Source organism: Leiobunum rupestre, chromosome 5 (assembly GCF_980474605.1).
Source record: "Leiobunum rupestre chromosome 5, qqLeiRupe1.1.hap1, whole genome shotgun sequence".
Taxonomy (NCBI): domain Eukaryota; kingdom Metazoa; phylum Arthropoda; class Arachnida; order Opiliones; family Sclerosomatidae; genus Leiobunum; species Leiobunum rupestre.
The window spans coordinates 18,335,487-18,362,052 of NC_143388.1; the positions used below are offsets into that span (position 1 = coordinate 18,335,487).

General features: G+C 33.5%; 1 long non-coding RNA gene across 1 annotated transcript; it reads right to left on the reverse strand.

Moving 5' to 3' along the window:
* Positions 1-4,367: 4,367 nt before the first annotated feature.
* Positions 4,368-8,613, reverse strand: LOC149943708 (uncharacterized). The gene is made up of 7 exons (XR_016481078.1): positions 8,572-8,613; positions 8,474-8,503; positions 8,371-8,403; positions 7,402-7,516; positions 5,845-5,897; positions 5,392-5,442; positions 4,368-4,409 (listed from the first exon to the last, which is right to left on the reverse strand). It is a non-coding gene; the product is annotated as an uncharacterized LOC149943708 (long non-coding RNA).
* Between the last annotated feature and the right edge of the window lie 17,953 nt (positions 8,614-26,566).

Genomic DNA, 26,566 nt, shown 5'->3' on the forward strand with positions numbered 1-26,566 from the left:
ACTTTAAATTTCACTAGAAATTAAATACTTCGTTAAGTCTTTGCTGTTCTAAACAGTGTTTTCATATGAAACCAATTTCGTGTCACCTAAATAAATATTATTACGTCCCATTTAATCTTTTTCCTCCTTCTGAAAAAGGGACATACATTATAGGAAAACCAGGTCTACGAATTGAAAAAACAGTGTTTATTCTTGTAAGTGTTACGGCTAAGAAGGGACAGACAAAAATAAATTTCGAATTCATGATTTTACGAAACATCATAACAAAAAAAATGTATGCAAAGTTTATCCAGAATAAACTCTCTAAACGTTAAGAGATTATATACAAAATTAAAGAGTGGAAAAATAATTATGATGTGCGATTCGAAAATCGCTATTGTCTACGTCACCCCGTAGTCGAAGTCGACCAAAAAGAATGGTCTAAAACTAGAAAAAGAATTTCATCATTTTCGAAGAGTCTCCGTGACAATTTTCATTCTTATATTGTGAGATATTCAAAAAGAAATGGTCTAATTCAAACTTTCCGCCACCCACCAATTATAATCATATTCTAGCATATCAAAAGAAATTGCCTAATTTAAACTTCCCGCCACCCGCCAATCACCCGCCAATTATAATCCTATTCTAGCATATCTAAAGAAATTGCCCATTTCAAACTTCCTGCCACCCGCCAATTACCCGCTTATTATAATCCTATTCTGATATATCGAGAGAAATTGCCGAATTCAAACTTCCCGCCACCCACTAATTACAATCCTATTCTAGCATATCGAAAGAAATTGCCGAATTCAAACTTCCCGCCGCCCGCCAATCACCCGCCAATTATAATCCTATTCTAGTATATCGAAAGAAATGCTCTAACTCAAACTTCACGTCAAACTTATCCTTTTTTTTAACTCTTTTTCCTTTTATTATTTTTATTAATTTGAAACTTTCCACCAATCTCCAACAAAGACTATATAACGATTCGCGAAGCGTTATTTCAAACCTCCGGCCAAAACACGGCGGTAGCTCCATCTACCGTGTCATCGCTTTCCACGCCAACGCCGACGAAAAACCAACGACCAAAACAACACTTAACGACATTCCGTCGTTAGCAATAGTGTCACTTCGAATATATATTCGATGTGAAACTACAAAGGAAAAAATTGAGCGTGCAAAAATGTTACCTACTTTGTGTTCTTTATTTTGTATGAAACCAATCAGCATTCGTTGGTTCTAAAATGAAAAAAGATTTTACTCTTATAAATTACATATTTTGACAATTTGACTTTGTACAAACATAGCACGAGCCTTAACACAACACAAGCAATCGTTAAAAGTCTAAGTTTATTACGGAATGCTCATGAGGCGATTTGGATTTAATTAAAATTTATTTATAAAACTAAAATCAAAAACAAAACATTAGAACCGTGATGTTTTTACAAATCATCGCGTCCGACACTACGTTTCGGGTCTTACTAGATCCTTAGTTAAGTGTAAAGGTTACAGGTCGAAACATGCTTATTTATACATTACTAAAACAGGTATAATGACGTCATATTTCTACTATAATGATAAGAGAGATTATATTAATAATTTTTAGGTAAATGTTGTAGGAGGGGTGATGAGACAATTTTCAATATCCCAAATTGGAGAAATTTCGCCATCTTTGTCTAGATTTAGGTTACCGAATTTTTGAATAAGAATTTTTTAAGTGAAATTACGTTTAAAATTATGTTGTTCTGTATGGTGGATTTTTTTATTATTAAAGTCAATAATATGACCTGCTTTTAGTGTCGAGGTTTTTTACTGCACGTTAGTGTTCTTTTATCCGAGTTTGTATTGGTCTCATTGTCTCTCCAACGTATTTATCTGTACATGCGCCACACGGGATTTGATAAATCACGCCATCTGGGTTTAATACAAGCAATCATTTACAAAAGCCTAATTTTACAATGATTTTTAATTGTTTGGCTAATTTAACTTGTCTATCCATATCACCATCGGGGGCTTTCTCGAATGAGGGTCTATTGCAAAATTCAGAAAAACCATATTTCCTTAAACAAACAAAATCGTTCTTTGAAAATTAATGATCCTATTGATATGTTCTTTGCGAGACGCGTCTGGTGAACAATCCGAAGTTATTATGGTTTTCTTAATTACTTTAATTTCACAAAGAAGTTTAAATTCGTATGCGTGGTTCTGCGTATACCACTAAATATATTTTTGCTCTCTTAATAATCTACAAACAATGGCGAATACTGATCAATTAATAATATCACGTTTACAAATATCATTGATCCTCTTAAAGCTAAATTATTCGGCGCACAATATAAATTGGCATCAAGAAATATTTTTATTTATTTTTCTGAAATAGATGCGGATTGAAATGTGCCAAGATTTAAATGCCATCCATTGCATATTGCGTTGCTGAAGCGAATATGTTTCGTCTTTCTCGGCTTTTCTGTAATTAAAATCTTTCCAATAATCGAATCATCTAAATTTTTTGTCTTAGTTGATTTTCGAGTTTTATTCATTGAACTGCCGACTCGGAAACCACAATAAGGACATTTACTGTAAATTAAATATCGGAATTTTTATTTTGTTTACCCAAAAAAATGTTGTTTTGTCAATTAAAATTCACTTCAGTAAAATTTGTGTTTTTGTAATTTTTGCTTTGTTCAGAAACCCACGGAATTAGGTTTTCATTTTGATGAAAATTGTTTGATTCTTCAAATTGAGATAAAAGAACGTCAAGTAAAGATATTGAAAGACGCGCTTAATTGTATTTTAATCTAACACTATTTCCCTTACCTACAACGTTTTCTAAGGCGTCATCTACTTGATTAATTATTAATTATTAAATTAGTGGTTAGAGTACTTGGGTCTGTTGGTGTCAGTGCAAAAGTAAAGTCGCTAGGCTGCGAAGGTCGACCAACTTGTAATAATACGGCAGTGAGTCCGACCGGACTGCACAAGTGTATAAGAGCGAAGCGTGATTTGGGTCGAAGAAAGTGTAATCACCATGGGTTTTTCAGAAGCACAATGGAAAAATACTCCGGCTCTAGCGAAGATTTTCCGCAAGGGTTGATTAATGTCTCAAATTAACCAAGAACCGAGTTATTATAAAGATTTTTTTTTATTATTGACTTGAATTATTTTTAAAATAATTTTGGAAAGCTTTCACTTTAATAATGTAGAGCTGGTTAGCAGGCCATGAGCGTTTTGAAACATTTTCCCAATTTTCGATTAAAATAAATGGAATGAAAAGCTATTTCCTCCTACGAACAACTGTTTATGTTTCATGACCTCATATTTCAGTGAAAAATAGGCGGATTTTAAAAAACTAAGTTTATTCTATTCTTTTAAAGACGGCTCTTTCACTTTCTCATTGCAACTTTTTATCTTTAACCTCCCGGTGAGAAATAGTTTTTTTTTTCAAAAACATGAACAATGCCTCGTTTTTCGTATAAATTAAAATTGAAAACGATAAATTTTCATTGAAAACCCCCTGTAGTTCTAAAATACATAGTTCTGCGAAACGCGCTCGTATCGATCAATTTTACACACCTAGATTTCTTTCTAAAATTTGTTTGGTATTTAAAACCGAGTAAGAAAATTGTCTTAACAAAATTGGCACCATTTTTATTGAAATGTTTATTTTTTATTTTTTGCCTATTTATTATCATTACTAAGAAACTTATAACATAAAGAAGGCAACGTTGCTGATCAAACGTTGCCGATTGGTTGTCAAATTTGAACATTAAACCTATGCTCTAATCCGAATTTATACGTTGCACGCAATTTGCACAATTTTTTCCCAACTTTTTAACAGTGTAGAAATCATATCAACAACACATACAACTAGTGTACTTTCTATTAAAATTAACCACCTTAGTCCCAAATAATCTAGCGACTTTCTGTAACTTTAATTTATGTGGCCTAGTTAAAATGCGAAACAAGGGTGGTGGCAAGCCCTTCATGCCACGCGAGCCAACAGCTCCCTACACTTAATATTACCCTGAAGCTCAACAAGTATTTTTGGAAAGGGTAATTAAAAGAAATCTGGTTAATTACCCCTTATAGAGTGGCTGTCATTTTAAAAACCAATATTATTTTGGATTTTGACAATTTGCAAATCTGTTTAAATTAAGACTTTCTTTGGTAACTAGAGACAAAAAAATATTATTTAATAATATTTCACAAAAGTAGAAAGACGCGAAGCATATTGAAAAGCCATGCTCACGGCTTATTAATTTGGTAGGCGGTATTGTACGGATGTTTATAAAGTAAATTTACCTTTTTGAACTCAATGCAAGCCTTGAAAAAATATATAAGTAATTATTACTATTTATAAAGGACAAATATTCTAAAGTTCTATAACATTATTCTTGGTTTTTTCGTACTTTTTCAATATTCTTGTCCACCTGTTTGTAAAAAAAATGAGTTTAATTTATTTAATTTTTAATTGATCCTAATTACCTTATTTTAAAACAGCACGTTTTTGACAAGGTGAAATTTTATATAAAGTAATGTTATAAGTCTACAGGCTTCGTTGACTTGTTAAGCCCTTGATAGCAAGTTAACATCATTTAAACTACAATTTGTTTAGATCATTTTGAAAAATTTACTTCATTGAAATCAATTTAAAAAAATGTGTCCATCGTTAAAAATTGATTTATAATTAAAAAACAATTTCTTGAGTGAAGACGACTAGTTAGTGACTTCACAAGCAGCCATTGGGGCGTAACCTTCCATCTTTTCTTTCAAGCGTAATCGAGTTTCTATCATAAATTATCACTTCTAACTATTAAGAAATATCTGGATTGGTTTCTTTTATTTTCGGTTTTCACAGATATCATAGTAAAAAACCAGCTGTCTGAATCTATTTTTGTCTAATCTAAATTTGTTAATTTATAATAAAAAAATTACTCATCCAACAAATCTGCTTCAGATTATAGAACAACAATGTGTTGTTTAATTTGTGATAAAATCATTAAGAGAAAGAATTTGGTTTTAAAGCTAAAGCGATGATTTTAAAAACCATTATTCTGATCTTATTTATTGTATAAAACAGATAAAATTTTGTGATAGAAAAAGAAAGAAAAATAAATTTTATTTTTATCATTTTATCGTGCTAAACGTTATGAGCAGATGGTTAAATAATTTATCTGATTTTGATAGATTTGAAAAATTAAGTGGCTATCAGATATAATTACACAGAACCAATCGCAGATTGAAGGACAATTTATAAGTATTTAATTCAATTGCAATCTCATTATCTATCAAAAATAGATCTGCAGAAACTAATGCAGAATTCATCAGCAACGAAATGGAAAATGTGCCAAATACATAAAGTATTTGTTCGAGGAATAAAGTTAAGTCGAAGGTCTAATTACAGATTATTACTTTGTATGTATCGCATAGTTGGAACGCGTGTCTTTTCATATTGTGGAATTCCTAAAAATAAATTAAGTAAATTAACAAGTGACATGTTTAAAATTTTTAAATGAAATATCTGAACTTAAAATTTAAACTGATAATAAGTCATCTAATTATTGAATAGTCTCCGCATACATTTTTTAACGAATTAGCCAAGGCTTAATGCAATGACTTAATTTTTCTCAAATTTCGCAATAACGGTTTTCTCCTTAGTTTCCGGATGATCAAGAGAGTCCCAATTGATTTAGCTATTGTAAGCAGTCAATTTGTTTCTGTAGGTAAATTCTTTGAAATTCAATAGACTTGTATTTTGAAACAGAAAGAAGCATTTCGCAGGAACAATAATTATTCATTCTTTTTCAATATTTTGTCTTTTAATAAATAAAATTCACGTTATCGTAAGGAAAAAGGCCCACTTACTTTAAGCCACTTAATGGAAGAGCTCAAATGTTTTTGTTTATCTTGTTCTTCCTCTGTATAACAACAAAATAATACACATAAATGACTTCTTGCGTAGCATAGAAGCGATTTAACGGTAAAAATATTAAAAAGTTTTTAGCGTTTCAACGCTATAAATTTATAATTTATTTGAAGTCAGTAGTACAGTTTCGCTGATATTATATATACAGGGTGTTTTTTTTTGCTCGAAAAAGTGAAGACTATGGTTTCAGCAAGACGGTGCCCCGCCTCATTACCACAGAGCCGTGAGATATTACCTAAACAACGAATTTCCACAACGATGGATAGGTAAAAACGGTCCCGTACACTAACCAGAAATTTCGCCCGATCTGACTCCGTTGGATTGCTTTCTTTGGGGCTTCGTCAAGGACAAGGTGTACGCCACTCTGGTTGAGACCCTTGAAGAGCTGCGTCAACGAATTGTAAGCGCTTGCCGGGAAGTAACCCCGGAAATGATTCAAGCCGCCTTCGACAATATGATTGTTCGCGACCAAGCTTGCATCGCAGCCGAAGGTGGGATTTTCGAAACGTTCTTATAAATTTTGTTTTTAAGTAGATAAATAAAATGTCTCTTGGTTTTTTCAAAAAATTCGCATTTTTCAACCTACGAAATTAAATCGTGTAATACCTTCTTCGCCATTGTCTCCTCGATTTTTCAGCGGTGTTTAAGGCATTAAACACCAGATTAACCAATTTCTGACTTTCATTAAGTTACACTACTCTCCCAATGGATTTCAAAAACTTGTCACTTTTTCAAGTCGTATTTTGTCAGTGAAAAAGATGTCTATTTTTTTGGCGCCAACGCTATTTCTACGTTTTCGGTGACGCTCTACAATTTTCTCATTGAAAATTTTATTATAGCACCTAGCGGTTAGAATTTAAATTCTCAAAAACGTGAAAATATTTGGTAGAAAGTGTCCCCCGGCACGTATAATGTGCAGTACAAATTTACAACTTTCTAGAAAACATAGTTTTGAAAAAAAATCACTTTTTCGAGCAAAAAAAAAGACCCTGTATATTTGTACGTATGGCTATTTTATCTAAGGTATTGATTGTTAACACAAATAATTCCAAATGGGAAGATGACCCTTTGGTTATCAAAGTTGGTTTTGGGCATCGAGTGTTTGTTCCAGTCCGATTGATAATATGGTTTTGAAATTCCTTTTACTACTTATCAGTAATTATTTTGCCAGTATTTCAAGTAGGGTGGGGTTCGTAAAGGATAACTAACGTTGCTTTAATTTGCTTTAATTAAGTTATGTTACTTTAAACCTAATGTAAACTTAATAAGCGTTTATTTTAAAAAGCTTATTTTCTTAATATGGTTGTGAAAAATAATTTTGTTCAATCTTTAATCGATTGAGGTTCTTAAAGGTGAATAACCGATGAATATAAATACTAGGTTTCGAGCAATAGAAGAGAGATTAAAGTGAAAATATATAATCTTCGTAGTACTCTGTAGACTTCGAGAGCCCCTGGCATTGTAATTTACGAAAATCAGTGTATGAGTTCACTTACTTTTTTTCTCTCTAGCGTCATGTCTAGAACAAAAGGAAGTAAGGATTTCCTTTGAACAGCTGTCCATTTCCACTCTAGTTTCAACTATCTTCATACAGCGAACAACTTGTAAACCCTGAAGATAATTCTTTGGTCAATTGGCTTGACGCAACAATCATTTGACAAAAAATAGCTAACATTTATATAATTCGGTATCAAAAAGATCTTGATATTCATTAATATTTAATGGAGGTGTCAATGAGCTGAGTCAGATCAAAGTGACTCGCCAATCCAAAGGTGCTTACCATTTTCATTAATCATGGATTATGTTATCGCCCAGTTCTCAAATTAAATTAATCTATTCATTTATTATAACCGTAATTTGTAATCGCTGTTCTAACGGCGCAATTGCTTTGTAATTGCCGTAAATAATTCGTTATCATTTTAAATAGCCCTCTTTAATCATTGTACTATCTTAACGGTATTTTCTTTAGTCGCTGTACTCTCTTCTATCCGCCAAAGGTAAAAGTAATTTGTATTTGAACAATTGTAAATATACTAGTTATTTATGTTTCTGTTTTTGCCATGTTTGAATGTAGTTTATTAAGGTATAATATCATTCAATCTGATCACTGTCCTCCGAAAATGTATGTCTCAAGGCTCAATTGTCACATTGGTCGCTTATATATACTGATACATGCTCTTCAATTACTATATATACCTTGAGCTAGATATTTAATCTGGATACAGAAATGTGATAATAAAGTTCTATTGTTTTGACGTTATCTAATAATAAAATTACCAAGTCTGCTTTCGATAGGGTCATCTTAAAAAAATAAAATGATGTACTTAATATGAACAGGGCAAGTATAAACTGAGTAATAATTTCGTAAGCCACCTTTGGTTACAAAAATAATATTTTTACTGATGATTTATGATTAAATTAAATAACAATATTTAGAAAATCAACTAAAAAAATTAGGTACTTACTTTAAGGAATCGGGTGCCCGCATCCACTCGCAGCTGTGAAAAGAAAATGAATTACAAAAAGAATCTGATGCCTTATTTGAAAATTAAAAGGTGAAAGGATTACTTGATGAATGTTTTCGATGTGGCTACAAAACTAATAAAGATGATTTTATCTGCTTATTAATAAGTAAGTACTGATAATCTAAACAAAACCATACTTACTTCGTCACTTAATTTTTTGTATTTTGTGTTATGGTTTATAACCAAGGTCTGTTCAAAATATTTATATTTAAAATTAGTGATATTGCAGTTCAAAAATAATAATTGAAAAAAGATCAAGGTTCCATTACTCTTTGACCTATCCGCAGTGTGCATTCAGCAAAAACATTTCAACACCATTATACATCCCACTAACTGATAATTGTGAGTAATGCGTCGATCAATTTGCTGCATTATAGTTAGTTAGAGACGGGCGTGTATATTAAGACAAATACAGACTGCTCAAGGGATTGCAAGAATTACAAAATAATATCAACCTTCAACACGTTTGAAGTTTGTGAATATTTTGTAAAAACCGTTATAACGACTCAAGCTATCTTGAGCGGAAAAAATATATTTAATGTGGAAAAAACAAAATGTTACTGGCAAACATTCATCGACTGCCTCTGCATATAGGTCAATACACATTTCTGGATTAAGTAGAGTGACCATATTTATAAAAATAATATTATTAATCGCCTGAAAATGCACTTTTAAAATTGAATTATTAATAAAATATTACATAAAATTAAAAAAACACGTTATCTTGGTACGGAATATCGATTTTTAGAATAGATAATTTTAATATGATTTCTTGTTAAGTAAAATTTTACCTAATATTATTTTGAAATATTAAAGAAACTCGATTTAAAGTTTCTTTAAAGTTGCATTTAGAAACTTTAGGAACTGAGCACCCAATAATTTGAACGGCACTTCTTTGCAATTTTTTTATCCCTTAAATTATTTTAGTTTAAGTAAAGGGGAACATTCGAGACACTTCATATTTACTTTAAAAATACAATTGAGATTTTAAATAATTGCAAATTGGGTGTAATTACATTTTTGATCTTCATTTCTGAATATTTTAGACACGCTTCATGGTATGGTTTGGCACTCTAAACAAATAAATAAAAGATTTCATTTTTACTTAACATGATGGTACAAACATAATATACGATTTAAAGCAAAATTTAAAGAAAACTGAAAGTGAAGTTAAATAACTAATATACTTGAAAGCGAGGATTGTAGTCCAAAAAGATATAACGCTCCAGGTATTTATATTTATATCTTGACCGCAGCCTATATCGATCATGAGTTACCCCGCTTAAGCGGCAATCACAATCATTATAAATGACAAAAAATGAGCGAGTGCCAATAGCCTCGCTAGGAACGTCAATTTTTTACCAAAATATCAAATAAAAAAGAATATAATATGAAATAAATACTAAATACTACAAAGTTTGATAGAAAAACCTGAACCAACAGAATTTAAAATTATATTTTGGTATAGACTTTGTTTAGTCCCAAAATGTAGTCGCTATTTCCTCTCACTCTGTCCGCCATTGTCTCTTACATAAAGCAGTGATCGTAGGAGATTATTTGTCAAATGTGTCCCATTTCTGTACACTTCAGTTTCGGGCTTTTGTTACAGCGCCTTGTAGTATTGGTTTGTCCCGATTTTAAATATTAGCCAACTCATTTGTGTTAATTCTGTGTTAGTATAAATTATAATCGACAAGTAAGGAACACCTCGAAAACGTTAACGTAGGAACTTGAAGGAGTGTAGATTGTACACAAAGAAGCTACGTCTACACTTCTAGATGTTTGGTATTCACGTTTTCAGGGGTGCGTTACCCTATACCGGTATATTTAAACGCTCTTCTGGCTGTGCATTAACAAAATATCGAAAAATTATTGCTATAAACATTGGGGGGATTGTAATTCGAGACAACTTTTTCTTCACAATTGTGTTTATTGCTGTTTATTGCTGTATTTATACAAAGACAAATGAAATTATCTCCCACATCTTTGATGATGCTTGTCTTCAAAAACATGATTGCATTTGATGCTTTAGGTTTTTCTACACTGCTTTTCAAAATTTCCAACCACTAAGAAAATATATCTTTGGTTAATCTTGTTAATTTATCTCACACGATATTCTTCTAAAAGTTAATATTTTTGTTCAGTTTTATTAAAAAATTAAACACAACATTTTCCGTTTTGGCTGGAGTACAGATTACGGAAATTGTTAAAAATTAAATAAAATATTAACAGTTATCATTTTGAAAAATCGCAAATCCAATAAGTCGCGTTCTCATTTTAGGATGAAGGAGATATTTCACAATATAGCAAAACCTCATTACCCAATATTTGAAGATATTCTTAAAAATAGTTTTTAAGAAAGCACTGTTTTTAAAAGGAATTCAAACAGTGCGTCACCTGCTCACGAGATTAGCTATACTGACCTCCTCACAGTCTTCCATGGAGTACTTTTCGTACAATCGCTGATAATGATTGATTTTTTTTTCATTTTCTGAAAATTAATTTAATTATATTTATAGAAACAGTAATATTTCTAAAGCATCATTTTAAATTAAAGTGTAGAAACTTTATTATAAAACCAGATTTTCTACCATATCTGCAGGCCTGCTTACCGTACGAGTAATATGTGCTTAATACGTACGAGGCTTACAAATGTTTAACAAGATGAAGTTATTCAGGTTAGTCAGATCAGGTTCATATTTTACAGTTAGCAATGTGATCTAAAATTTTATACGACTCATTATCCTTGTAATATTCCGTACTTTTCATTATCTGTCCTAATATACGTTTAAGCTTAATCTATTGAAAATTAAAGGAGAACGTGCACGAGTCCGCGCTAAAGAGAGAGGCACGTGTAAAAAGGCCGTTATTAAATGGAACGTTTGACGGAGCGGTGGATAATAAATTTCTTATACCTAAAACTTGCATAAATTATAAAACCAATAATTTTAACTAGTATCAAATCCACATAGTAAAACGGAAGACACGATATTGGCGACGGAGATTCATCGAACCCACACCTAACTTCTATCAACTTCATCGTAACATTGATTGCATCGTTCTCCCATTCCCCAACGAATATAGTAAGCCTAACGCTAGCATCTTAAATCTTTTCTTCTAAAGCCCGTGACAAAACACGCGCCAACTTTTCAAAACACTCCTCAACAAACGAACTTTTCAAACAATGACTCTGCAACCGACCAATTTTCCACCATTTTCCGTACAAGAAAATCGCGATGACGTTGGCACCAGATGGGAAAATTATCTCAAACGATTTAATACGTTTCTCATTGCGTATGACATTAACGATCCAGCCCGCAAGAAGAATCTCCTATTACTATACGCTGGTGACGAGGTCCAGGATATATACGATACCTTGCCCATCCCACCACCTCCACAACCGCCAGCCCTTGCTCTTAATGCATTCGACGCTGCAGTTCAAATACTCAATGATCATTTTTTAACCCGCCGTAACACCACTTACGAAATTTTCAAGTTCAGAGGTGCGCGCCAACGTGAGTCTGAGTGTATCGACGAATACCACACTCGTCTACGATCATTGTCCAAAACCTGTGGATTCGCCGATCCCGACGTGGAGATTCTACGTCATATAATACAAACTTGCACTTCACGACACCTACGTCGAATCGCTCTTCGTGATCCTGCCATCACATTAGATGAACTCTTGACAACTGCTAGGTCCTATGAACAAGCTGACGAACAAGCGACAAAGATTGAAAATCAGGAATCGTCAGACATCATTTCATCACGCAGCTCCGTTGATACGACTCGCCGTAATGCATCACGTCACCCACGTCAGCTTGAATCACACTCTAACCGTCCCACTGCTACCCCGCAAAGTACTACAATTTCACGACGAGCTCAACCAGTGCAGACACGTCAAACTTACCCGTCACGGAGCTCTAATCTTAGCTGCTACAATTGTGGAGGTCAGTTTCCCCATCATCGTGGACGATTTGGCTGCCCTGCGTGAACCGAGCAGTGCTCGTGGTGTGGACGCTATGGCCATTTTGATAAATTTTGTCGAACAAAACAAATGGAAATGAAACAACACGACACTAAATACACCACTACCGAAATCCACCAAATTGACACCGAGCAGCCGGACACTCATTCAGAAGCATCCCCGACTCTCACTCGCTTATATACGCTAACACCCTTTTCTGATTCCGGTATTAGCAATCCATTCTACCCTGTTTTACCTCCGTTGGATAGATCGGACACAATCTAATACAGATATTCAACGTTGGAGGTACGAATATGAAAGCGCTAATTGACATTGGAGCCTGTGTTAACATCATGAACTATGACACTTATCAAAGTTGAAAAAAACGACCAGTTCTAACGTCGTCGAACATTCGGGTCTTTCCATTCGCGTCAATGGAATCACTTCCTCTACTGGGGAAATTTTCATCCGAACTAACCTACCAAACACAATCATCCGAAGCAACGATTCACGTTTTACACCCTGAGAAGACAGCGTATAATATAATTGGTGCGTCCACCCTTCAAAGATTAAATTTACTCCCGGATCTCATGAACCTCGTTGAAATCTCCTCAAGAAAGTAGCTGGACAACGCTCATAAACGAATATCAACAACTCTTCAGTGGAATTGGCAATTTTAAATTGCATCTACATATTGATCCGTTTGTCTCACCAGTCGCGGTTAATCATCAACGCATACCATTCCATCTTAGAGAACAAGTCAAACAAGAAATTCAAGAACTCGAACGTGAGGACATTATTGAGCGGGCAGTCGGTCCTACAACCTGGCTATCTCCATTGGTCATAGTTCCGAAAAAACCAAGTCAAATTACTCACTCTCAAAAAAACGAAGAAGCTAATGAAAATGAAGGACCACACCTTAACGCCGAATCTCATACCGGCTTACTAACTCCGAATTCCAGTATACGAGTTTGTGTTGACATGCGCATTCCAAATACCGCGATAAAATGAGAACGGCACACTCCACCAAAAATGGAAGACCTCATATATAACATGAACGGAATGACTGTTTTCTCCAGACTAGACTTGAACAAGGGGTACCACCAGATCGAATCAGATAAAACATCGCGTGAAATAACTACCTTCTCGACTCATATGGGCCCATTTCGATATAAAAGGTTAGCGTTTGGAATAAATTCCGCAGCAGAAATATTTCAGAAAGTGATCGAAAATGTCATTAGGGATATTCCGAACACAATTAATACGAGCGACGACATACTCATTGGTGGACGTGATTTGACAGATCACGACTTGAAACTTTCAGAAGTGCTGAAGAGAATATCATCCGCTGGTCTTACATTAAACAAGAACAAATGCGATTTTGCGAAGCCGGAAATAATCTTCTTTGGATCCTAAAAAAATTGAAACTCTTCAAATACTACCATCACCACGTAACATCACTGAGCTCCGCAGATTTTTAGGTTTGGCCAATTATTGCGCTCGATTCATATCCAACTTTGCAACTCTCACCGAACCCTTACGACACTTACTTAAAAAGACTACTGAATTTCTTTGGACTCAAACACACCAAACAGCACTCGACCGAATAAAGACTGAAATAAAAAACTGTTCGTCTCTAAAATTGTACGATCCTGCCAAGCCTACAACGGTGATTGTCGATGCGAGTCCCATGGGAGTCGTTGCAATCCTTACTCAACACGACAGCGACGGACAAGAGAATATTGTCGCATTTGCAAGCAAATCATATTCCGCCACTGAACAACGGTATTCGCAAATCGAACGTGAAGCTCTAGGCATTGTCTACGGTTGTGACGATTTATACCTCAATGGCTCTACTTTCACAGTTCTCACTGACCACAATCCGTTAGTTGCCATCTTTAATAACCCCCGCACATTAACATCAAATCGCATACAACGCTGGATCCTTCGCCTGCAACACTACAAATTTCGAGTTGCTTACCAGCTCAGCAAGAATAACCCCGCTGACTATATGTCCCGACATCCGGCCATGTCAGCTCAGCCAAATACGAACGATTACAGCCTCGACGCAATGGATCTCACCGCCTTTGGTGCAATTTCAATGTCGGATGTTGTTACCGCCACAGCTAACGACTCGATACTACCCAAAGTTAAAGAAGCCATCTATGATTCGAAATTATGGGACAGTTACAACCCAACGGCCACAGACAAGACAGCTTGGAACGCTTATAAAAAACTTCGACTTAAACTTTCAGAAACCCAAGGCTCTGTCTTTCGAGGATATAGAATTATTCTACTAAACGCACTCATTGAACAAGCCATAAGTATTGCCCATGAAGGGCATCCTGGAATCGTTCACACTAAACAAATATTACGTGACAAAATATGGTTTCCAGGAATAAATGAACACGTTGGTTTAAAAGTCGGTAAATGCATAGCCTGCCAAGCGAATGTACCACACCATCAAAACCAGCCAATACAAATGACCGTTTTGCCCGACCATCCATGGCATTCTGTGGCCGTTGACCATTTTGGCCCAACGCCATCTGGAAATTATATTTTGGTGGTGGCCGACGAATATAGCCGTTACCCTGTTGTTGCCACAGTACCTTCTACATCATCCCATATCAACATTACAGTGTTACCAGAAGAAAATAGGGGGAAGTACGCTTCTAGTCAGCATTGGAAAGGCGTCACTTTTCACGAATTTTCGCGCCAGAACGGTTTGGCGGGAAATCGCGGATGAATACATCGTTTAAATAATAAATTTTTATCAAATTGAACAATCGTAACATATTGTCCTTTTCATTATCTGCTAAATGAGCTAAGGCGTCTTTACTCTCGTCGTTTATCGCCGTGTTGAAACAAAACAAAAGTGGAACTACTTTTTCATTTTGGTTAATTATGCGTAAAAAGGTGTTTTCGTGGGTCACACGACGCCTTCTACAGCTCAAAGCTACAGATACGTACTTCCCCTATTTTCTTCTGGTGTTACGAAATATCTTTTCCATGTTCGGAATTCCAACCAACGTCAAAACGGATAACGGGCCTCCGTATAACTGTAATCAATTTCAGGTCTTCGCAACCGAATACGGGTTCAATCACAACAAAGTGACGCCGAAATGACCGCAGGCTAATGGCTTAATTGAACGACAAATGCTCGCCAAAACCATTCGAACCGCCCTTCTAGACCGTACGAACTGGGAAGATGTCTTGCCAAATTACTTGATGAACTTCAGGGCATGTTCTCATCCAACAATAGGGCAACCACCAGCCCTCCTATTCTTTAACCACCCAATTCAAACGAAACTACCTGCAATTTTACCATCTTCCCCTTTCGATAAGGTGGTACGTGAAAAGGATAACGAAGGAAAACTACAAATGAAGAACTACTCTGATGATAAACGAAAATCATTTCCACACACTATTAGAGTTGGCGACCGTGTCCTGCCGAAACTCTTACAACGCAACAAGTTCAATCCCCTATACGACCCACATCCTTGGACAGTCATTGAAGTGCATGGCTCGAGTATTACTATTCAAAACAAAGAAGGAAAAAGGCTAAAACGAAATTGCTCACTGTTGAAACCCATAAATTGCGGTGAGCCAAAAACAACGCGTGGAAAAGACACCTCACTTGATATTTATAACAATATTTTCGAGACCCATCCCAAACCACATCGAGTAGATTTACCACCAAGGGTACAACCAATTAACGCTCCACCAAGGGCACAGCTACTGAATGACCCACTGATGGCACGGCCAATCAACGGTCCACCACGGCCACAGTCGCCCAACGTTCCTCCGAGGGCGCAGGCCTTACAATCTTCGCCCAAACGAAGTTATCAAACCACCGGATCGTTTCCAACCAAGATCGCATTTCACACATCAATTTGAAAACTATAACAACACAAAATTACATGTTATCTTTTATTTTATTTTATTTTGTTTTGCAAAGGGAGAAATGTAATATTCCGTACTTTTCATTCTCTGTTCTAATATACGTTTAAGCTTAATCTATTGAAAATTAAAGGAGAACGTGCACGAGTCCGCGCTAAAGAGAGAGGCAGTTAGGAAATGGAACGTTTGACGGAGCGGTGGATAATAAATTTCTTATACCTAACACTTGCATAAATTACAAAACCAATAAGTTTAACTAGTATCAAATCCACATAGTAAAACGGAAGACACTATAATCCTAAGAAAACGATCTTAACTGCTCTGATAATTTATGTAACCCAATTAGGTTTCGATTTAAACTTTCTGGCTTGCATTTTGACTAAATTCAACAAATCTGATAATAAACTAATAAAAAATAAAAATGTTTTATTTATCTGAGGGTAATCGTGGATTATATAATACGAGATATATCGCTATTTCTGTTTCAGGTCATTTATCGCAACTCTTGTTTGAGAATCGTTTGGTAGCACTACAATCGTTGTAATCAAATTCCAATAATAAAAAATTTATCATAGAAAATTTTTATGAATTTTATATTTGATATATTTTACACATTTAACATATTTTATATATTTTACATATTTTATATATTTAACATATTTTAAATTTTTACATATTTTATATATTTAACATATTTTATATATTTAACATATTTTAAATTTGTACATATTTTATATATTTCATATATTTAATTTATTAAATTTATTTCATACATTAAATTTATTAAAATTATTTCATACATTCAATTTATTTCATATATTTAATTTATATCATATATTTAATTTATATCATATATTTAATTTATATCATATATTTAATTTATTTCATATATTTCATATATTTCATATAATTAATTTACTTCATATATTTTATATATTTCATATATTTAATTTATTTCGTATAATTTATTTCATATATTTCATATATTAAATTTATTTCATATATTTCATATAATTTATTTCATATATTTCATATAATTTATTTCATATATTTCATATAATTTATTTCATATATTTCATATAATTTATTTCATATATTTCATATAATTTATTTCATATATTTCATATAATTTATTTCATATATTTCATATAATTTATTTCATATATTTCATATAATTTATTTCATATATTTCATATAATTTATTTCATATATTTCATATAATTTATTTCATATATTTCATATAATTTATTTCATATATTTCATATAATTTATTTCATATATTTCATATAATTTATTTCATATATTTCATATAATTTATTGTATATATTTCATATAATTTATTTCATATATTTCATATATTTCATATAATTTATTTCATATATTTCATATAATTTATTTCATATATTTCATATAATTTATTTCATATATTTCATATAATTTATTTCATATATTTCATATAATTTATTTCATATATTTCATATAATTTATTTCATATATTTCATATAATTTATTTCATATATTTTATTTATTTCATATATTTCATGTTTTATTTTGGCGGAATTGATTGTCGATTTATATAGATATCGTAAAAATAAGGCCATACTTATAAAGTTTAATGCATTTATAAAATCGGAGGTTTCGACTCGCACACGCGAAACACGTACTCCTTCCCTTTTATAGTCTTAAATAAAAGGATTTACATATTTCTCAAAGCCGAATAACGAGCCTTCAAGATAGAAACAAGTTGAGCAAATGTTGTAAACAAATTTATTTCGAGGTGGCGAAAGGTTGGCAGATTCAAAATCTTAATTCGCGAAAGCATCATTAATTTATAAGTTGTACACGGTCTAGTTATATTTATTAGAAATTTTCATACAAAATTTTTTTAAATAAAGGATGATCTTAAAGGTTACCTTTAATGTAGTTTACAAAGCATTGAGAGTAAATCATATCGCAAGATTCATCTTTCGAGAACAATTCCGAATCATTTCCCCAGTCTTCATTAGCAACATCGCTGTCGAAATCTTCGTTGTCACTTTTACGTTCTTTTTTAAATATTAAAATTTGCATAAGAATATTACTTAGTTATTGATAATAATGTTAAATACCGTTATCGTGACCAATATTTTCACTGTAAGAAGTAATTAAAATGCTTAAAAAAACTATAAATATTGAGAGCACACATGCTTTTTCGAAATACATTTTGTAGAAAACACTCTGGTATTTTTGCAGAGTGCTTTTATATCCCTAGAATATTTAAACAACTAATACAAGAAAACGAATTTTCAGTTGTTAACTTCCTTGTTGTTGCTTCTACTAACATTGTCAATAAGTTCCCTTGTTGTAGCATTTTTCATGATGACTGATTTGGTTTCGAAACCTTTTTCTGGTGTTCCAAAGATGATAGACTTTCTAATATTTTTTTAACCTTGGTGGTCATATCGAGCTACAATATTTGCTCATTATTTGAACAGCTTTTAAAACAAAACCAAATTTCCGGTATTTTGCTTCCTGGGTTTTGACTTGCACTAAATTCTAGGTTAGAAATTACGCTCTTTCGTCCATCAAAATGTATCAGCTATTTAAATAGATTACAAACGAGATTTTCAATAATATGCCTAGCACGAAGGGCACTATCAGTATACAAAGAAACCTGTGTCACCTTGATTTCGCAAGACACATTCCTGGAAATAAATAGAGCACGCTAAAAGAAAGAGCTTTTAATCAACCGCCTTATCGCAGTGTTAAAAAGTTACTTGGAAATGAAAAAAGTAAGCTTCGACGGTGGGCGAAAGGTAATTTGTGAGCCCTAGTCTAATATTAAATGATAAATTGAAAGATAATGGGATTTTTATCAAAAACCGCAAAATCAAGCAGCAGGGAAATGCGAATATTAAGGTTTGGGTTCGTGTGATAGGTAAAAAAACGACTTTGTAAGCAAACCAAAGTAACCAGCATAGAAAAGTAAACTTGTACTTAATACAGATTTTCCTACTTTGTTCTTCTGTGTTTAATTAAATTCTTTGAAACTTTTCTTATTTACTCATTTGTTTTTTGTTATTTATTTCTATTCCCGCGCTTTCGCCAATTCATCGTACCCCTGAAATCGCAATTCTCCGCTGCTTGTTTTTGCGCTTGTTGCAGCCTTCGTCAAGGGGCTAGTAGGCGAGAAACTTTAATAACAATTGGCAAAAGTTCATTAATGTCCTTTTAGAAGTAAAATGAGTTTGAAGACAAAGCCATTTTAACTTTATTGACACGGTTCCAAATAAAATAAAAACATTTTGTCGTTACGAACGATTTTAATTATCAAAATTAAAGATAAAATGTCATAAGATTTCTAAAAGAATGCTTTGAAGTTGGTCTAATTCGTTCTGTGGTTAATATGGCCCGCCCGAGAACGCTTATTGGGTTAGAAGTTCAAAGATTCAATCGTGCGTCTATTTGGTAAAACCAGTCGAAATATTATTTGTACCTCTCTCCAGGTTACATGCCAATCACAAAAAAAAAAGTTTAAACTTTGTGTCGATCTGACACCAGTCTTTTAGGAATCTACTGCTGGTTGAATCTTTGAGCTTCTAACCCATTTTTCTTAAGCCCGTCCGTGCAATAAGCGTTCCTAGACCAATGTGCCATATTAGCTACAAAACGAATTATACAATTTTAAAACCATTCCTTTAGAATTTTTATAACATTTGTATCTTTAAATTAAAATGGCTTTGTCTTCAAACTCATTTTACTTCTAAAAGGACATTAATGAACTTTTGCCACTTGTTATTAAAGTTTCTCGCCTTACGGATAAAAACAATTGATAGTTTAATGAAAACAATTTGGTTCAAGGAAGAATATTGTTTGCCAGATTTAAGGCTGTGTCCGGTTGTTTGGGGTAGTTTTTTGGGAGCCCATATCTCTGAAACGAAGCACTTTAGGACCCATGTCTATTAGACAATTTTTACTCATAGAGACCCATAGAATGCATATAGAAAGTTTCGGTACTCTTATCCGTAACACCCTGTATAATATGGGTACAGTTACTTTACATATAGGTCGGGTCAGTTTCTTATACAATATAAGTTAAGTAATTTGTGAGCTCTAGTCTAATGTTAAATGATAAATAGAGAATGAATGGAATTTTCCCCCCTTATTAAGCCAAATGTCTTGCACCTGAATAAACAGGGTGTTTTTATATTTTAAGGTGGTGAGTTGAGAAGTATCTGTTTTCTTTCTCATTTTCCTACTATGAGTTAAAAGAGCGCCAGAGAGCTTCAAAGTGCGGCCTGCTAGTACCTGGAAGTAGGTATTGGTAAAAGTTCGTAAGACGGGCATGCGCCGGTTCGGGTTACTTTCATGGTAGATACGTTGAGCAGCCAAAGCATTGTCTTCCGCTAGCCCATGCATGAAATGAACACTCTATTGTTGTAATTTGAAGTTTACTTTTTTTCGCTGGTTACCTCGATTTGTTAACAAAAACCTTTTTTACCTATCACACGAACCCAAACCTTAATGTTCGCATTTCCCTGCTGCTGGGTTTTGCGTTTGTTGCAAACTTGCAGCCTACTTCCAGGTGCAAGTAGGCCACACTTTGAAGCTATCTGGCGCATTTTTAACTCGCCGTAGGAAAATGGGGAAAAAACAGGAATACTTCTCAACTCACCTTCAACAACTCCTTAATATTTTTGCATAACCCTTCGAAACACCCTGTATTAAATACAAAATGCTTTTATCAAAGCAATTGAAAGGTTGATTTAAGGGGGAGTAGTTGAGATCTACTATTGAAAATGTTTTAGGTTTAAAGAGTTAGATTTTGGAATTTTAAAAAGTGAAATATATTTCTAAAATAATTTCCATAAATTTTCTTAACTTTTATATATTTTAAAACCCTTCCCTTAAATTTGAGCCTTGAAACTGTAACAGTAAACTGAGAAAATTTTAAATTGTAAAGGAGTACGCGTGTTTAGTTCTGATTTTTTTCTATTCTAATCGAAATATTTAAACCAATTTTTAAAATCACGCGCATTTAACCATGGATAGGGCTGTATGTTCAAAATCTAGAAAGAAAAAGACAAAAATACGAGGTTGGCTACATGGCCTGATACGGCACCATATTTGTCAAATGAAAAGCTTATTTCTGGGCTTCTGGCGTTGATTTTCAATCCGATAGACGTCTGCTACGTTGTTGTACTTGTAACTAGCTCGTGCTGATTTATTTTGAAAATTAGTCCCTCGTAACTAATGAGTTATAAACTAATTATTTTGCTTTTTTATGTTAAATTAAAAATGTTGTATGAATATAAAAGAAATTAAACGGTTAAAGGATGTTATATATGTAATATCCTAATTCTATCTATAATAGCCTGCATTTTTTTCAAACTTTTCGTTTAAAGTAGAATCATGAATTAATAAACCTCATCAAGCCATGGTTGAATTACACATAACAACACGGAGCTTTATACAGTTTTGGCATGCCTAATGAAAATCTGAGGCTCCACACAAGTCGAGTAAGCGCTGGTAGTAAAAAAGTGACTTAAGAGTTACATTAAAACAGCAATTTTTCTTTCTTGAAAGGCCTATGATAATTTATTGTTATTGGAAGAAAACCATGACTTATATTTTCTAAGCCAAAGGGCAAGACACACCTCTCACTTTGCACTTGCAAGCGCTCTATAGGAAGAAAATGTCATCTGTTGTTCGTGAAAATAGAAGCTATAGTTACATTGTTACCCCCTGTGGCGCCATATGGCGAGAAGTTTTTTTGTGTCTTTTTTTTATTTCCTTAATTAAAATGCCCTCAATCGAGGATGAAAAATTATTAGTGTGAAGTGTTTGGTTTTTTTTGTATTAACCAGTTAATCTTTTTTTTTTCTCTAATAAAAACTGAAACCCCGCCTAACGGGAGAAAAATGAAACAAATCGATCTCTCCTAGTAATAATAAACGTAAATAACCATAAGTAAGCCAACAAGAAAATTCAAAAATAAAGTTAGTTACCGTTAAACCCCTATAAATATATTTAAATGTTTATCAAATTTAAATAAAATAAACAAATTAAAACCCCTAGTTAAAATAAAACCTATAAAATCATAATCATAAATATTAAATTATGTCGTTTGTTAAATGTTAATTCTATGTTTTTCGTTATGTGTCCCCTGGACAAACGTTAATAGAAATAAGGCTGTTTTCATTATGTATGTATCCCATAGTGCTATATTGGGATAATTTCCCATAGTATCCATTAAGTTAATCAAAAATCCCCAATTGATTAAAAATCCTTTAATAAATTTAAATAACTCCTTCGATACTTGGTATGACATGAATGGTATGGTTAGAAAGCCCCAGAAAAATCCCAGAAGATAAATATAATTTAAATTTCTAAATATTAAAATTAAATTAGAAAACCCTTAAAACTGAAAAGTTTATTTAAAACCAGAATTTAGAGAAATCTATTCTATTCATTGTCCCACCTTCATGTTATTTTCCCCAAGATAGACAATCCGGCGCCCAGAAAAGTAGATAAGAAGCCCAGAAGGCCAGATTGCACCATGACGCGACAGTTCCGAACAGAAAAGAGCGTCCGAATTACCCCCCCCCCCTTCTCATGCAAACTATATAGCGGCCGACCTCACCCCTGCCTTACAGTGTGAAAGGTCATATTCGGCTCTGGAAAAATCCCCGAAATTTAGTTGCCAAGGACGCAAAATAAACAGTCATCCAAAAGGGGTAGAAACAGAGACCCCTCCAGTATTATAACCACGCCTTCCAAACCCCGAGAAAACGTGACCACCAGAAAAATACACTACCAAGCCTACACTTCCGACACCCGATTTTTCCACCCCCCCCCCCTTAACGGAAGAAAAACAAAACCAGAGAACGCCAAGAAAAAAAAAGATTCTAACAGGAAGAGTTCCGAAACATAAGCGGAACTAGAAGAGATCCCCAAACCAGCCCGGGGTTAGGCCGCGATATCCCAAGAACGTAGTCCCCGATGTCCCAATAAACGATGCATAATGCACAATCTAAAAGAGGCGAAAAGCCCATCGCGTTTAATTTGAAATGAATCCCTAAATCCAAGAACGTTTTCCCCGGTGTGGAAAAAACTATCAGCAGATCGAGTCAACCAAAGGCACCCCTCCAAATCCACTGTCGTCGAAGTATCATAAGCGTGGGCGTGTGTCTTGCGTAATCCGGAACCCCGTAACCCGGAAGCTCCCGTCACCCGGAATCCCGTAAATCGAAGAGCAGCCACGAAGAACCAGATATTCGAGACACCAAGAAAAAGAGCCAGCGAAAAGAAGACCAAATCCCATGACAGCGAAACCGTAACGTTGAAAATTTCCTTGAAAACCCCCCTTTACTATCCCCTGAAACGAAAAAACAACGTTTAAGAATATACGCTAATCCACGACAGGTTAAAAAATTGAGTCTAGAGCCCCTAAAACCCTGTTAAATCAATACTCCCCAATAATTCCTTCAATACCAAGTTAGAGTGTTTTGTCAATATCCTGTCCCAAGAACGGGAAAAGCCCCGTGTAGAGAGCCCCGAACAATACCCCTTTATTCCAACCCGTATAAAAGCCAAACCCCCAACCCCAAAAGTATCTTAACAGATTTTTACCTCGCCACGTTATTATAATTTTGAGTTATTTCAGTGTCACGTGTAACGAGGTCATCCATGCTTATTCCCATAAAGAAAAATTTCCTCACAAAATGCCGGCCATTGGAAAGCTACAGAGTGAAACTACTCTATATGTATAGTTTAATGCTGTCATTTTACACGTAATCCTTTACAATTTGAAATTTCGCAGTTTACTGTTAAGGGAAGGGTTTTAAAATATATAAAAGGTGAGGAAAATCGATGGAAATTATTTTAGAAATATATCTCGCTTTTGAAAATTCCAAAAACAAAACTCTTTAAACCTTAAACATTTTCGATATCTGCACCTTCATAGATCTCAACTAGTCCCCTTTAAATGAACCTTTCAACTTTTTTGATAAAAGCATTTTGCATATTTTGCCTAAAATTTATATTTGTAAAAGAAAGCCATAAGTTGGAAAATAAAAAGATTTTATTTTAAAAATATGTTTAATAGAACAGATCAGTTCTTTGCGGTAGGATATTTTACTATATTATTGAATGTAATTAACAGTATTTAAAATAGTTTTAAATATATTATACTCAACTTAACATACATAATTGTTTTATGTCAAATTGACTTCTTATTAAATCTAGTGCGAAACTTTTTATTTTACATCCCCATTCAAAGTGAGCCAGCGTTATATCATCTAGAATCGCCAATTGTAGAAATTCACAGATTGAATCCTCGGAATGTAATTGGTTATTTTTGCATAAGGTCATTAATATTGAAATTGAAAGACAAAGCTACTTGGATAGGTTTTTTTTTATTAAATAGACAATATTTTGACATTTACATTTTGTATTTATAGCATTTTGGTATTTGAACTCTATGTGATTATATGAAAACTGAACAAGGGAAAACGTTGTTAACGATCATTTTCGAAATGTAATATTGATTAAAAATAGAGAATGAATACCCTTGCAAGAACGCTTATCTAATTATAACCATTTATGTACAATAGTTTATTTCGATAATAATGATGCGACAGAAACCCAATACATTAATAATTAGCCAATCTAATAAAAAGTGGTTTTAAACATTTGCTTAATTTCTGTTTTTGAGTTGGTTGACCAAATTAAAGATTTTTTAAAAGGTTAATCAAAATATTTCTCTAAACAGATTTGAGATTTGATATCTAAGTTTTAGTTCCTAAAAACAGATCTTTCCGACCATAACCCAAAGGGTTAAAAATTGCGCAAATAATCACATTCATATGGTTTCTTTATAGGGTTAAACTAACTAATTCGCGTTTCGTTACTTTTTTTCTAAAACCAGGTATCTCAAGAAATTTGTTCTTAGTTAAATATAATTTTAATGAACGTGTTTGCGGTTTGATATCTTATTTCCCAAACCAGGTATCTAAAACAAATCGGTTCAATGAGTAGAAATTATTTTACTTAGTTTGGCTCAAATAAAATCATATTAAGCTAAGCAACTTTGCATGCCATTGATTAATCTAGCCTGGTTAAACTGCGCAGGAGGGTGGTGACAAGCCCTTCGTGACACGCGAGCCAACAGCTCCATATACTTACTTTTACCGTTAACCTCATCAATTTTTTATGGAAAGGGAACACCTCTTGAACCGGTGGACAGGGAATTTGAAAACTCAACGGCAGTGGAGTATGAACGAGTTTTTACCCAGTGCCATAAATAAGGATCGAACCCGGCTCCTCTTGCTGTGAGGGGAAAGTGCTCACCACTCCGCCACCTCAAGGCAGACTAACGCAAAATTGCTTATGAAGTATTGAATCACATTTAAAAAAAATGTTCGAATATTCCTATTGAGCCTGGCAGAATGAACCAATTTTTTTTAAAAAGACGTTAGACTTCTACTATCGATGAACGATTTATCTTCAGTTGTAAGGACGCCCGAGACGATTGCCTTTTACCAGGTAAAGGAGCCTGAGTTTATGTCTATTATGAACGATCTACCGTCATATTCGATGATATTAACTCTAAAGCAATCAAACTCTTCAGTATTGCTCTTTTGGTACCTCTGTTATTTTTAATCAACCTACCCTTTGAATTGGGAGAATATTTGGAGAAACTTTAAGACACAATTATCGTTCCTATGTATAACAAGATGGCCCAGGTAATAATATTAGCCTCATCCCCATTCCTTTTTCCAGGTAAAAACTTTTTAAATGTAATAGTTACATGCGGCGGAGTTGTTGGGGTCATTATGCTATAAGATGTTCTTACAATTGATAGAAATTCAAAATCGATAAAACTAGAAAAAATTCTTTATTCAAACCTAATATTTCTTCTGATTTGAACCAGAGACTTGTTTTCTATATATAACAATTTACAATATAGAAATGATCACCCTTACGAAAATGACTTGATCCAATTTTGGACATTGGATCCAATTTCTATCAAGCTATATCCTGAAGGGATCAAATAAGGATCAACTATTTCTAGATGAAATAATCTATATCAAATTTGGATCCAAAAAAATCTTTTAACTAAGAACTGGATCCAAGTTTGATCAAAATTGGTTTGATCCAAATTAATTTGATCAGATAAAATTGTATCAAATTTAGATCCAAAAAATCTTTTAAATAAAAATTGAATCTAAGTTTGATCCCAATTAATTTTATCAAATAAAACTGCATCAAATTTGGATCCAAAAGATC